General features: G+C 44.0%; 1 pseudogene across 1 annotated transcript; it reads right to left on the reverse strand.

Moving 5' to 3' along the window:
• Positions 1-202: 202 nt before the first annotated feature.
• On the reverse strand, positions 203-13,427 carry LOC311117595 (histamine H3 receptor-like; annotated as a pseudogene). Its single transcript has 2 exons — positions 13,307-13,427; positions 203-945 (listed from the first exon to the last, which is right to left on the reverse strand). The product of its transcript is annotated as a histamine H3 receptor-like (transcript).
• Positions 13,428-13,589: the final 162 nt, after the last annotated feature.

Consider the following 13,589-nt stretch of genomic DNA (forward strand, 5'->3'; position numbering starts at 1 on the left):
CCAACCAATATTTACATTTGTAAAGTATCAGATTTGGTCATGAGAATCTCCTTTGAATCTATGTACAGTAAAGTGCTTTATGTGTCTGTGTGACCATCTCTTTGGCCACTGTCCCGTCTGTCACATGCAGTAGAGGCCCGTCATTGGTCAAATGGCCCATCCGTCACATGCAGTCGTGGCCTGTCATTGGCCATACTGAAGGTCAGTTGGTGGCCAGCTGAGTTGACCTCTTACTGGGATACAGGATCCTGCCGAAAGCCCTGCGGAAGCTGCTGTGGCAGAGCGGATACAGGAAAGGGTTAATAGCTGAGTTGAGCCACAGCAGCCAGATGGTGACCTCATACCAGCGGTGCTGGACGCATCGCCCCCTACAGGCGGCTCTGATGATAGTCAGCAGAGTGTAGGGCGCCCAGCACACAGCAAAGACACACACTATGACGGCCAGCGACTTGGCAATCTTCTTGTCCCTGGAAAGGCGGAGGCGCTGAGGAGGTGTCCTGCCGCTCCATGGGGGGAGGGGATGTCTGGGAGTGGAAGGACCCCAAGCCTGATCCCTTCTCCTGGACCGACACAGCACTAGCCAGCTTTTTAACCATCACCAAGTTCCGGGAGAAGAGGGAGGTGAGGCGGATGCCTTTCCCTCTCCTGTTCACAGGCCTCATCTCTGTTCCGGAGCCTCCTCCTACGGATGTTGAGGTAGATGCTGAGGTTGAAGAAGGTTACAGAGATAAAGGGGGAGAAGAACTCCAACATGGAGGCACTAAGAAGGAAGTACCACATGTAGTAGAACTCAGCGAAGCACTTGTCCTCCGGGATGCGGCTCTTCCCTTCCACCTGCTCCCAGAAGATAATGGCAGGGCCATAGAGGACGAAGACCAGGACCCAGACTGCTATCATCTTCATGATGGCTCGGTGGGTCATGCCCTGTCTGGCACAATAGCTCACCTGGTGAAAACCATGGAACAAGAGACAAAGATGGTGAACATGATTGGTGATTTGGGGCTTGTTATGTTATTATTTGTCATTTTGTCTAGACGTTGGTTCATTTGTTCCAAAAATATGGAATTAGGTGGACTGTAATTACACATTAACATGAGCTGTGAAATAGGCAAAGTGGGCTCAGAAGGTTAGTATAAGAGCAATAGCAATGAAATATTGTTTTGTTGATACAATCAAAGTGGAGCCTTCCTGAAAGGACAGACAGGTGCCAGAGTGTCTCTAATAGAAACTGTCTGCAATCAAAACACTAAGTCCCTGCAGTAATACCACCCGTCATTATCCACTCCATTCACACATCTCTTCTTCCTGTCAACAATATGGGGAAACTGGCAGCTTTCCTCCAAATCACAGACACCCTAAGTCTAAAAATACTCCCTTGCACAGCACTGCCCTTTCCACAGACTCCTACAGAGGTTCTCTCAGCTAGTATTTTTCAGGCGCAGTGGCATTGTACACATATACAGGGCTCATCTGGAAATGAGACCTTGGTCTCAGCATTGACTCCCTGTCAAAATATATATATATTTAATTTTTCTACAAAAAACATTGAGGATAAAACCCCACACATCACACCTCAATGTAAAAACTACACTGTGTAATATATGGCTAATTGGTTATATGTAAACAGATCACAGTCCATCATTCCATTTGGATTTGAACCCTTAGGGGCTTGCTAATATTAGGGAGTGAACAGTACCATGTGACGACATACCAAGTAGTATATAACTAGGGGTTGGAGTTGTAGATGCCAGAGTCTTTCCTGGTCAGGTCACATGGACAGGAAAGTCCACTGGTCCTAGTCTTGTAGGGGAGGGCTTTCCATTGAGGTGTCTTGGTAGATGCCAGAGTCTTTCCTGGTCATTGGTACATCCCCTCAGCCTAGGCTGCTTCATGAGGTTTAATGAGTCAATGAGGTTCTTCAACACTTCTTTTTTTTTTTTAGGGGGTTGATCAGCTTTAATATTTCAGATATATTGTAACTTCCATCAATGTAATTGTCTGCATCACTTCCAATCCCCCATATGTTTTTTTTTCTCGCGAATATATATATATATATATATACAGTGGGGAGAACAAGTATTTGATACACTGCCGATTTTGCAGGTTTTCCTACTTACAAAGCATGTAGAGGTCTGTAATTTTTATCATAGGTACACTTCAACTGTGAGAGACGGAATCTAAAACAAAAATCCAGAAAATCACATTGTATGATTTTTAAGTAATTAATTTGCATTTTATTGCATGACATAAGTATTTGATCACCTACCAACCAGTAAGAATTCCGACTCTCACAGACCTGTTCATTTTTCTTTAAGAAGCCCTCCTGTTCTCCACTCATTACCTGTATTAACTGCACCTGTTTGAACTCGTTACCTGTATAAAAAGACACCTGTTCACACACTCAATCAAACAGACTCCAACCTCTCCACAATGGCCAAGACCAGAGAGCTGTGTAAGGACATCAGAGATAAAATTGTAGACCTGCACAAGGCTGGGATGGGCTACAGGTCAATAGGCAAGCAGCTTGGTGAGAAGGCAACAACTGTTGGCGCAATTATTAGAAAATGGAAAAGTTCAAGATGACGGTCAATCACCCTCGGTCTGGGGCTCCATGCAAGATCTCACCTCGTGGGGCATCAATGATCATGAGGAAGGTGATGGATCAGCCCAGAACTACACGGCAGGACCTGGTCAATGACCTGAAGAGAGCTGGGACCACAGTCTCAAAGAAAACCATTAGTAACACACTACGCCATCATGGATTAAAATCCTGCAGCGCACGCAAGGTCCCCCTGCTCAAGCCAGCGCATGTCCAGGCCCGTCTGAAGATTGCCAATGACCATCTGGATGATCCAGAGGAGGAATGGGAGAAGGTCATGTGGTCTGATGAGACAAAAATAGAGCTTTTTGGTCTAAACTCCACTCGCCGTGTTTGGAGGAAGAAGAAGGATGAGTACAACACAAAGAACACCATCCCAACCGTGAAGCATGGAGGTGGAAATATCATTCTTTGGGGATGCTTTTCTGCAAAGGGGACAGGACGACTGCACCGTATTGAGGGGAGGATGGATGGGGCTATGTATCGCGAGATCTTGGCCAACAACCTCCTTCCCTCAGTAAGAGCATTGAAGATGGGTCGTGGCTGGGTCTTCCAGCATGACAGCGACCCAAAACACACAGCCAGGGCAACTAAGGAGTGGCTCCGTAAGAAGCATCTCAAGGTCCTGGAGTGGCCTAGCCAGTCTCCAGACCTGAACCCAATAGAAAATCTTTGGAGGGAGCTGAAAGTCCGTATTGCCCAAATCCCTGCTGCAGTGTGTGCAAACCTGGTCAAGACCTACAGGAAACGTATGATCTCTGTAATTGCAAACAAAGGTTTCTGTACCAAATATTAAGTTCTGCTTTTCTGATGTATCAAATACTCATGTCATGCAATAAAATGCAAATTAATTACTTAAAAATCATACAATGTGATTTTCTGGATTTTTGTTTTAGATTCCGTCTCTCACAGTTGAAGTGTACCTATGATAAAAAATTACAGACCTCTACATGCTTTGTAAGTAGGAAAACTTGCAAAATCGGCAGTGTATCAAATACTTGTTCTCCCCACTGTATATACAGTGAGGGAAAAAAGTATTTGATCCCCTGCTGATTTTGTATGTTTGCCCACTGACAAAGAAATGATCAGTCTATGATTTTAATGGTAGGTTTATTTGAACAGTGAGAGACAGAATAACAACAAAAAAATCCAGAAAAACGAATGTCAAAAATGTTATAAATTGATTTGCACTTTAATGAGGGAAATAAGTATTTGACCCCCTCTCAATCAGAAAGATTTCTGGCTCCCAGGTGTCTTTTATACAGGTAACGAGCTGAGATTAGGAGCACACTCTTAAAGGGAGTGCTCCTAATCTCAGCTTGTTACCTGTATAAAAGACACCTGTCCACAGAAGCAATCAATCAATCAAATTCCAAACTCTCCACCATGGCCAAGACCAACGAGCTCTCCAAGGATGTCAGGGACAAGATTGTAGACCTACACAAGGCTGGAATGGGCTACAAGACCATCGCCAAGCAGCTTGGTGAGAAGGTGACAACAGTTGGTGTGATTATTTGCAAATGGAAGAAACACAAAATAACTGTCAATCTCCCTCGGCCTGGGCTCCATGCAAGATCTCACCTCGTGGAGTTGCAATGATCATGAGAACGGTGAGGAATCAGCCCAGAACTACACGGGAGGATCTTGTCAATGATCTCAAGGCAGCTGGGACCATAGTCACCAAGAAAACAATTGGTAACACACTACGCCGTGAAGGACTGAAATCCTGCAGCGCCCGCAAGGTCCCCCTGCTCAAGAAAGCACATATACAGGACCATCTGAAGTTTGCCAATGAACATCTGAATGATTCAGAGGAGAACTGGGTGAACGTGTTGTGGTCAGATGAGACCAAAATCGAGCTCTTTGGCATCAACTCAATTCGCCGTGTTTGGAGGAGGAGGAATGCTGCCTATGACCCCAAGAACCCCATCCCCACCGTCAAACATGGAGGTGGAAACATTATGCTTTGGGGGTGTTTTTCTGCTAAAGGGACAGGACAACTTCACTGCATCAAAGGGACGATGGACGGGGCCATGTACCGTCAAATATTGGGTGAGAACCTCCTTCCCTCAGCCAGGGCATTGAAAATGGGTCGTGGATGGGTATTCCAGCATGACAATGACCCAAAACACACGGCCAAGGCAACAAAGGAGTGGCTCAAGAAGAAGCACATTAAGGTCCTGGAGTGGCCTAGCCAGTCTCCAGACCTTAATCCCATAGAAAATCTGTGGAAGGAGCTAAAGGTTCGAGTTGCCAAACGTCAGCCTCGAAACCTTAATGACTTGGAGAAGATCTGCAAAGAGGAGTGGAACAAAATCCCTCCTGAGATGTGTGCAAACCTGGTGGCCAACTACAAGAAACGTCTGACCTCTGTGATTGCCAACAAGGGTTTTGCCACCAAGTACTAAGTCATGTTTTGCAGAGGGGTCAAATACTTATTTCCCTCATTAAAATGCAAATCATTTATAACATTTTTGACATGCGTTTTTCTGGATTTTTTTGTTGTTATTCTGTCTCTCACTGTTCAAATAAACCTACCATTAAAATTATAGACTGATCATGTCTTTGTCAGTGGGCAAACGTACAAAATCAGCAGGGGATCAAACACTTTTTTCCCTCACTGTATATATGTATATATATATATATATATATATATGTATATATATGTATATATATATATATATATATATATATATATATATATATACAGTGGGGAGAACTAGTATTTGATACACTGCCGATTTTGCAGGTTTTCCTACTTACAAAGCATGTAGAGGTCTGTAATTTTTATCATAGGTACACTTCAACTGTGAGAGACGGAATCTAAAACAAAAATCCAGAAAATCATATTGAATGATTTTTAAGTAATTAATTTGCATTTTATTGCATGACATAAGTATTTGATCACCTACCAACCATTAAGAATTCCGGCTCTCACATACCTGTTAGTTTTTCTTTAAGAAGCCCTCCTGTTCTCCACTCATTACCTATATTAACTGCACCTGTTTGAACTCGTTACCTGTATAAAAGACACCTGTCCACACACTCAATCAAACAGACTCCAACCTCTCCACAATGGCCAAGACCAGAGAGCTGTGTAAGGACATCAGGGATAAAATTGTAGACCTGCACAAGGCTGGGATGGGCTACAGGACAATAGGCAAGCAGCTTGGTGAGAAGGCAACAACTGTTGGCGCAATTATTAGAAAATGGAAGAAGTTCAAGATGACGGTCAATCACCCTCGGTCTGGGGCTCCATGCAAGATCTCACCTCATGGGGCATCAATGATCATGAGGAAGGTGAGGGATCAGTCCAGAACTACACGGCAGGACCTGGTCAATGACCTGAAGAGAGCTGGGACCACAGTCTCAAAGAAAACCATTAGTAACACACTACGCCGTCATGGATTAAAATCCTGCAGTGCACGCAAGGTCCCCCTGCTCAAGCCAGCACATGTCCAGGCCCGTCTCAAGTTTGACAATGACCATCTGGATGATCCAGAGGAGGAATGGGAAAAGGTCATGTGGTCTGATGAGACAAAAATAGAGCTTTTTGGTCTAAACTCCACTCGCCGTGTTTGGAGGAAGAAGAAGGATGAGTACAACCCCAAGAACACCATCCCAACCGTGAAGCATGGAGGTGGAAACATCATTCTTTGGGGATGCTTTTCTGCAAAGGGGACAGGACGACTGCACCGTATTGAGGGGAGGATGGATGGGGCCATGTATCGCGAGATCTTGGCCAACAACCTCCTTCCCTCAGTAAGAGCATTGAAGATGGGTCGTGGCTGTGTTTCCAGCATGACAACGACCCGAAACACACAGCCAGGGCAACTAAGGAGTGGCTCCGTAAAAAGCATCTCAAGGTCCTGGAGTGGCCTAGCCAGTCTCCAGACCTGAACCCAATAGAAAATCTTTGGAGGGAGCTGAAAGTCCGTATTGCCCAGCGACAGCCCCGAAACCTGAAGGATCTGGAGAAGGTCTGTATGGAGGAGTGGGCCAAAATCCCTGCTGCAGTGTGTGCAAACCTGGTCAAGACCTACAGGAAACGTATGATCTCTGTAATTGCAAACAAAGGTTTCTGTACCAAATATTAAGTTCTGCATTTCTGATGTATCAAATACTTATGTCATGCAATAAAATGCAAATGAATTACTTAAAAATCATACAATGTGATTTTCTGGATTTTTGTTTTAGATTCCGTCTCTCACAGTTGAAGTGTACCTATGATAAACATTACAGACCTCTACATGCTTTGTAAGTAGGAAAACCTGGAAAATCGGCAGTGTATCAAATACTTGTTCTCCCCACTGTATATATATATATATATATATATATATATATATATATATATATATATATATATATATATATATATATATATATATACACACATACACATACACATACAGTGCCTTGCAAAAGTATTCATCCCCCTTGGCGTTTTTCCTATTTTGTTGCATTACAACCTGTCATTTAAATAGATTTTTATTTGGATTTCATGTAATGGACATACACAAAATAGTCCAAATTGATGAAGTGAAATGAAAAAAATAACTTGTTTCCAAATATTCTAAAAAATAAATAACGGAAAAGTGGTGCTTGCATATGTATTCACCCCCTTTGCTATGAAGCTCCTAAAAAAGATCTGGTGTGACCAATTACCTTCAGAAGTCACATAATTAGTTATATAAAGTCCACTTGTGTGCAATCTAAGTGTCACATGATCTGTCACATGATCTCAGTATATATACACCTGTTCTGAAAGGCCCCAGAGTCTGCAACATGACAAAGCAAGGGGAACCACTAAGCAAGCGGCACCATGAAGACCAAGGAGCTCTCCAAACAGGTCAGGGACAAAATTGTGGAAAAGTACAGATCAGGGTTGGGTAAAAAAAAAATATCCAAAACTTTGAACATACCATGGAGCACCATTACATCCATTATTAAAAAATGGAAAGAATATGGCACCACAACAAACCTGCCAAGAAAGGGCCGCCCACCAACACTCACGGACCAGGCAAGGAGGGCATTAATCAGAGAGGCAACAAAGAGACCAAAGATAACCCTGAAGGAGCTGCAAAGCTCCACAGTGGAGATTGGAGTATCTGTCCATAGGACCACTTTAAGCCATACACTCCACAGAGCTGGGCTTTACAGAAGAGTGGCCAGAAAAAAAGTCATTGCTTAAAGACAAAAATAAGCAAACACATTTGGTGTTCACCAAAAGGCATGTGGGAGACTCCCCAAACATATAGAAGAAGGTACTCTGGTCAGATGAGACTAAAATTGAGCTTTTTGGCCATCAAGGAAAACGCTATGTCTTTTGCAAACCCAACACCTCTCATCACCCCGAGAACACCATCCCCACAGTGAAGCATGGTGGTGGCAGCATCATGCTGTGGGGATATTTTTCATCGGCAGGGACTGGGAAACTGGTCAGAATTGAAGGAAAGATTGATGGCGCTAAATACAGGGAAATTCTTGAGGGAAACCTGTTTCAGTCTTCCAGAGATTTGAGACTGGGACGGAGGTTCACCTTCCAGCAGGACAATGACCCTAAGCATACTGCTGAAGCAACACTTGAGTGGTTTAAGGGGAAACATTAAAATTTCTTGGAATGGCCTAGTCAAAGCCCAGACCTCAATCCAATTGAGAATCTGTGGTATGACTTAAATATTGCTGTACACCAGCGAAACCCATCTAAATTGAAGGAGCAGGAGCAGTTTTGCCTAGAAGAATGGGCAAAAATCCCAGTGGCTAGATGTGCCAAGCTTGTAGAGACATACCCCAAGAGACTTGCAGCTGAAATTGCTGCAAAAGGTTGCTCTACAAAGTATTGACTTTGGGGGGTGAATAGTTATGCACGCTCAAGTTTTCCTTTTTTTGTGTCTCATTTCTTGTTTGTTTCACAATAAAACATATTTTGCATTTTCAAAGTGGTAGGCATGTTGTGTAAATCAAATGATACAAACCCCCCAAAAATATATTTTAATTCCAGGTTGTAAGGCAACAAAATAGGAAAAATGCCAAGGCGGGTGAATACTTTCGCAAGCCACTGTATACACATACATACATCCATACACACACACTTAACCTTTTTTAAATGATATTTCCCTTCATTACTTTCCAACCCCACCACCCCTTCCCCAATTGGGGAACATACTCTCTTACATGTGACCCCATTTCGTGGCCACAAGCTCAACTTGACCCAGCCTGTCCTGACCTTTCATCTCTATCTTGATCTCAATCTTTCCTTTTCACTTCAGATGCTCTAAAACATGTGATTGCCTGCCATTTCTGTTTCAAGTTGGGAGGAAAGTGTTTTCAGGCGAAATGCTGCTCCTTGGCCGCCGACCATCTCTCTCTCTACTTCTCTACTGATTGATGTCTCAGTATTGGAGGGAAACAGCACAGACTGGAGACTCGAGGATCATAGAAACTAGAGGATGTCTATGATCAAAGCATAAGGTTGTGTGGATTAAAGGAGAGCCTCAGCCTCTCTAGTGTCATCTGTATTCATGGGGGCGAAGATGGAGCCAAAAACTTAGATAGACATTGCATAATTTCATCTGTCCCATTATGGCGTCTGTGAGAGCATGAGCAGCGACATTAAGGCCATCTTCATTTTGAAGAAGTAAATGTTTTTCTTCTACTACTTGAGCTGGCAAACATACTGAAAGGGTGCACACTGCCACCTAGTGTATTTTGTTTGAACAGGTTTAAAGCCAAGGTTGGCAATATACTGCCACATGCAGTTATGGAATGTTTCCTCACAAGTATAATTCATTGGCTGATCCCTCCTGGTGACCTGGATGGAATTATGTGATCCTTCCTTAACCCATATGAAGTCCCACCCAGTTGACTGGTTGTTGTTCTCAATGGCGCTGCCCATGTTAAAGCAGGCTTTTGGGCACTAGAGTCCTCTATCTATCTCTATGGAGAGGTCATGAATGATTAACCTGTCCAGATGGGCACTTTCAGGACAGTAGCAGAGTGGCACAGTCCTTGCTGATGATGACCCAGGTGAGTTACCCAAAAAGGGACAGAAGGTCAACAGTGGACCAATGTCAGGGCCTGATGGGAGCAGAGACTCTTGAACCTTTCAATAGTAATTCAGCCCTTAACTTTCTTTGGTTCTTAGAAATCAGGCACTAAAATATCTTATATTATGTTGATATTACTTATTTTATTCATTTCCCACCGCCCCCCACACACAAAAAAAACACAAGTTTCTAAAGCCTCTGTCGAAGAAACGTAATTTTGGCTCCCTCTGGTGGTCAGCTGCTTCATTACACCCTCTAAGATGACCACTTAGAAAATGCCTGCTCCTGGGCGGCATGTATCGCAAAGCGATAGGAGAGCCTTCGCTGCCTTACTGTGGCGCACATGGATGTACAGTACCAGTCAAAATGTTGGACACACCTACTCATTCCAGGGTTTTTCTTAATGTTTTACTATTTTCTACATTGTAAAAATTCTACATTGAAATAACACATGGAATCGTGTAGTAACCAAAAAAGTGTTAAACAAATTCTTCAAAGTAGCCACCCTTTGCCTTGATGACAGCTTTGCACACTCTTGGCATTCTCTCAACCAGCTTCATGAGGAATGCTTTTCCAACAGTCTTGAAGGAGTTCCCACATATGCTGAGCACTTGTTGTCCCCCAGGGCTCAGTTCTAGGCCCTCTCCTATTCTCGCTATACACCAAGTTACTTGGCTCTGTCATATCCTCACATGGCCTCTCCTATCATTGCCAAGCAGACGACACAACTAATCTTCTCCTTTCCCCCTTCTGATAACCAGGTGGCGAATCGCATCTCTGCATGTCTGGCAGACATATCAGTGTGGATGACGGATCACCACCTCAAGCTGAACCTCGGCAAGACGGAGCTGCTCTTCCTCCCGGGGAAGGACTGCCCATTCCATGATCTCGCCATCACGGTTGACAACTCCGTTGTGTCCTCCTCCCAGAGTGCGAAGAGCCTTGGCGTGACCCTGGACAACACCCTGTCGTTCTCCGCTAACATCAAGGCGGTGACCCGATCCTGTAGGTTCATGCTCTACAACATTCGGAGAGTACGACCCTGCCTTACACAGGAAGCGGCACAGGTCCTAATCCAGGCACTTGTCATCTTCTGGCTGTTGGCTGGGCTCCCTGCCTGTGCCATTAAACCCCTACAACTCATCCAGAATGCCGCAGCCCGTCTGGTGTTCAACCTTCCCAAGTTCTCTCACGTCACCCCGCTCCTCCGCACACTCTACTGGCTTCCAGTTGAAGCTCTCATCTGCTACAAGACCATGGTGCTTGCCTACGGAGCTGTGAGGGGAACGGCACCTTCAGGCTCTGATCAGTCCCTACACCCAAACAAGGGCATTGCGTTCATCCACCTCTGGCCTGCTGGCCCCCCTACCTCTGCGGAAGCACAGTTCCCGCTCAGCCCAGTCAAAACTGTTCGCTGCTCTGGCACCCCAATGGTGGAACAAGCTCCCTCACGACGCCAGGACAGCGGAGTCACTCACCACCTTCCGGAGACACTTGAAACCCCACCTCTTTAAAGAATACCTGGGATAGGATAAAGTAATCCTTCCTTTCACCTACTCTGCATCTCACAAAGACACTGCAGTTAGAACCAAAAATCTCAAATTTGGACTCATCAGACCAAAGGAGAGATTTCCACCGGTCTCTTCTTATTATTGGTGAGAGCCAGTTTCATCATAGCGCTTGATGGCTTTTGCGACTGCATTTGAAGAAACTTTCAAAGTTATTGACATTTTCCGGATTGACTGACCTTCATGTCTTAAAGTAATGATAGACTGTAGTTTCTCTTTGCTTATTTGAGCTGTTCTTGCCACAATATGGAGTTGGTCTTTTACCAAATAGGGCTATCTTCTGTATACCACCCCTACCTTGTCACAACACTATCTGATTGGCTCAAACGCATTAAGAAGGAAATAACTTTTTTGGGTTACTACATGATTCCATATGTGTTATTTCATAGTTTGGATGTCTTCACTATTATTCTACAATATAGAAAATAGTAAAAAATAAAGAAAAACCCTTGAATGAGTAGGTGTGTCCAAACTTTTGACTGGTATTGTATATACACTGAGTATACAAAACATTAAGAACACCTGCTCTTTCCATGACATAGGCTGACCAGGTGAATCCAGGTGAAAGCTATGATCTCTTATTGATGTCACTTGTTAAATCCACTTCAATCAGTGTAGATGAAGGGGAGGAGACAGGTTAAAGAAGGATGTTTAAGCCTTGAGACAATTGAGACATGGATTGTGTATGTGTGCTATTCAGAGGGTGAATGGGCAAGACAAAATATTTAAGTGCCTTTGAAGGGCGGTATGGTAGTAGGTGCCAGGCGCACCGGTTTGAGTGTGCCTAGAACTGCAACGCTGCTGTGTTTTTTATGCTCAACAGTTTCCTGTGTGTATTTTTATATTTATCTAATACAAACTATTGGTTAAGGCCTTTTGGTGACATAGTGAACAAACTGTGAATCCAATAGAACTCTCTTCTCAATAACAAATTATCAATGACGTGAAGTCACACTAGGTACATTGACCACAACTATAATTGCTGTCCGGCACTTTGTCTAGGAAGGTGCTACGTGGCACAGATGGAAGATCAGCCCTAACCACCATTTTGACTTATGTTGGGTGCACTGCAACCTGGACAAGGGGGTTAATGTTATCTAGACTAGGGGTTAGGGTTAGGGATAAGTTAGGTTAAAGGGTTAAGGTTAGGGTTGGGGGAAGGGTTAGCTCACATGCTAAGTAGTTGCAAAGTAGCTCAAAAGTAGTAAGTAGTTGCAAAGTTGTTAATTCGCTAAAATGCAAAAGTTGTCCATGATGAGATTCAAACACGCAACCTTTGGGTTGCTAGACGTTTGCGTTATACGCTCACCCATCCACCCCGACTAACCACCCTCCAATCGTTTTTGCCATAAAGTAACCATACCAAATGTAACATATCATGCTAATTTGTGTGTCCGGATTTACTTTTACTATGTTACGTCTAGTCTATGAGACCAGGCTGTTGGTGAGCTTTTCTTTAAACATATTTTCCAGTTGTGTTCAGTGTTCAAGATGTGCCAGTGTAGTTTTTTTTTAGTAATTTGTACCCCCTTTTTTTCCCCAATTTCGTGATTAGGATCTTGTCTCATCGCTGCAACTCCCCAACGGGCTCGGGAGAGGCGAAGGTCAAGTCATGTGTCCTCCGAAACATGACCCATCAAGCGGCGCTTCTTAACACCCGCTCAACCCGGAAGCCAGCTGCACCAATGTGTCGGAGGGAAACACATTTCAACTGACGACCGAAGTGAGTCTGCAGGCTCCCGGCCACAAGGAGTCGCTAGAGCGCAATGGCCCAAGGCGGGAGCTAAAGTAATGAACTGAAATTGGTTAGTCACATGCGATATCTCAATTGGCCCAAGGAAGGGCGCTGCATCATTCGTGGGGGACGTTATATTTACTGTTGCCCTGTTTGTATAAAATAAAGTCACCCCTGTCCAGTTGGTGGCAGCAACACAAAATTAGTTGTGGAACTCCATAAAACCTAAGAGAAGAAGAAGAAGAAGAAGAGGAAGAAGAAAGCCAAATGCCATAGCTTTCTTTATAATAAATAGATTGATGAATACAGCCATAGCGAAACATTGCAAAAGGACTGTCAGCATAAGGTTCCTACTCACCGCTCTGGTGACAGAGAGGAAGCAGTCTTAGCTGATCAGGACAATGTTGAAGACAGAGGCAGTGCAGAGCAGGTAGTCCATGACCAACCACAATTTACACAGTACTCTGCCCAACATGCCCCTGGAAAACCAAATGGGGGAGAGAGGAGAGGCATGACATTAATACAGTTAGTCTTATGCTTTAAAGCATTTTTTTATTGTACTCTGCCAGGAGGAGCACTCATTTGTTAATCTGGACTTCCTGGCATTTGTCTGCTGTCAATAACAATGTTTTAATGGGACC

Source organism: Coregonus lavaretus, assembly GCF_964263955.1.
Source record: "Coregonus lavaretus genome assembly, contig: HAP1_SCAFFOLD_2607, whole genome shotgun sequence".
Taxonomy (NCBI): domain Eukaryota; kingdom Metazoa; phylum Chordata; class Actinopteri; order Salmoniformes; family Salmonidae; genus Coregonus; species Coregonus lavaretus.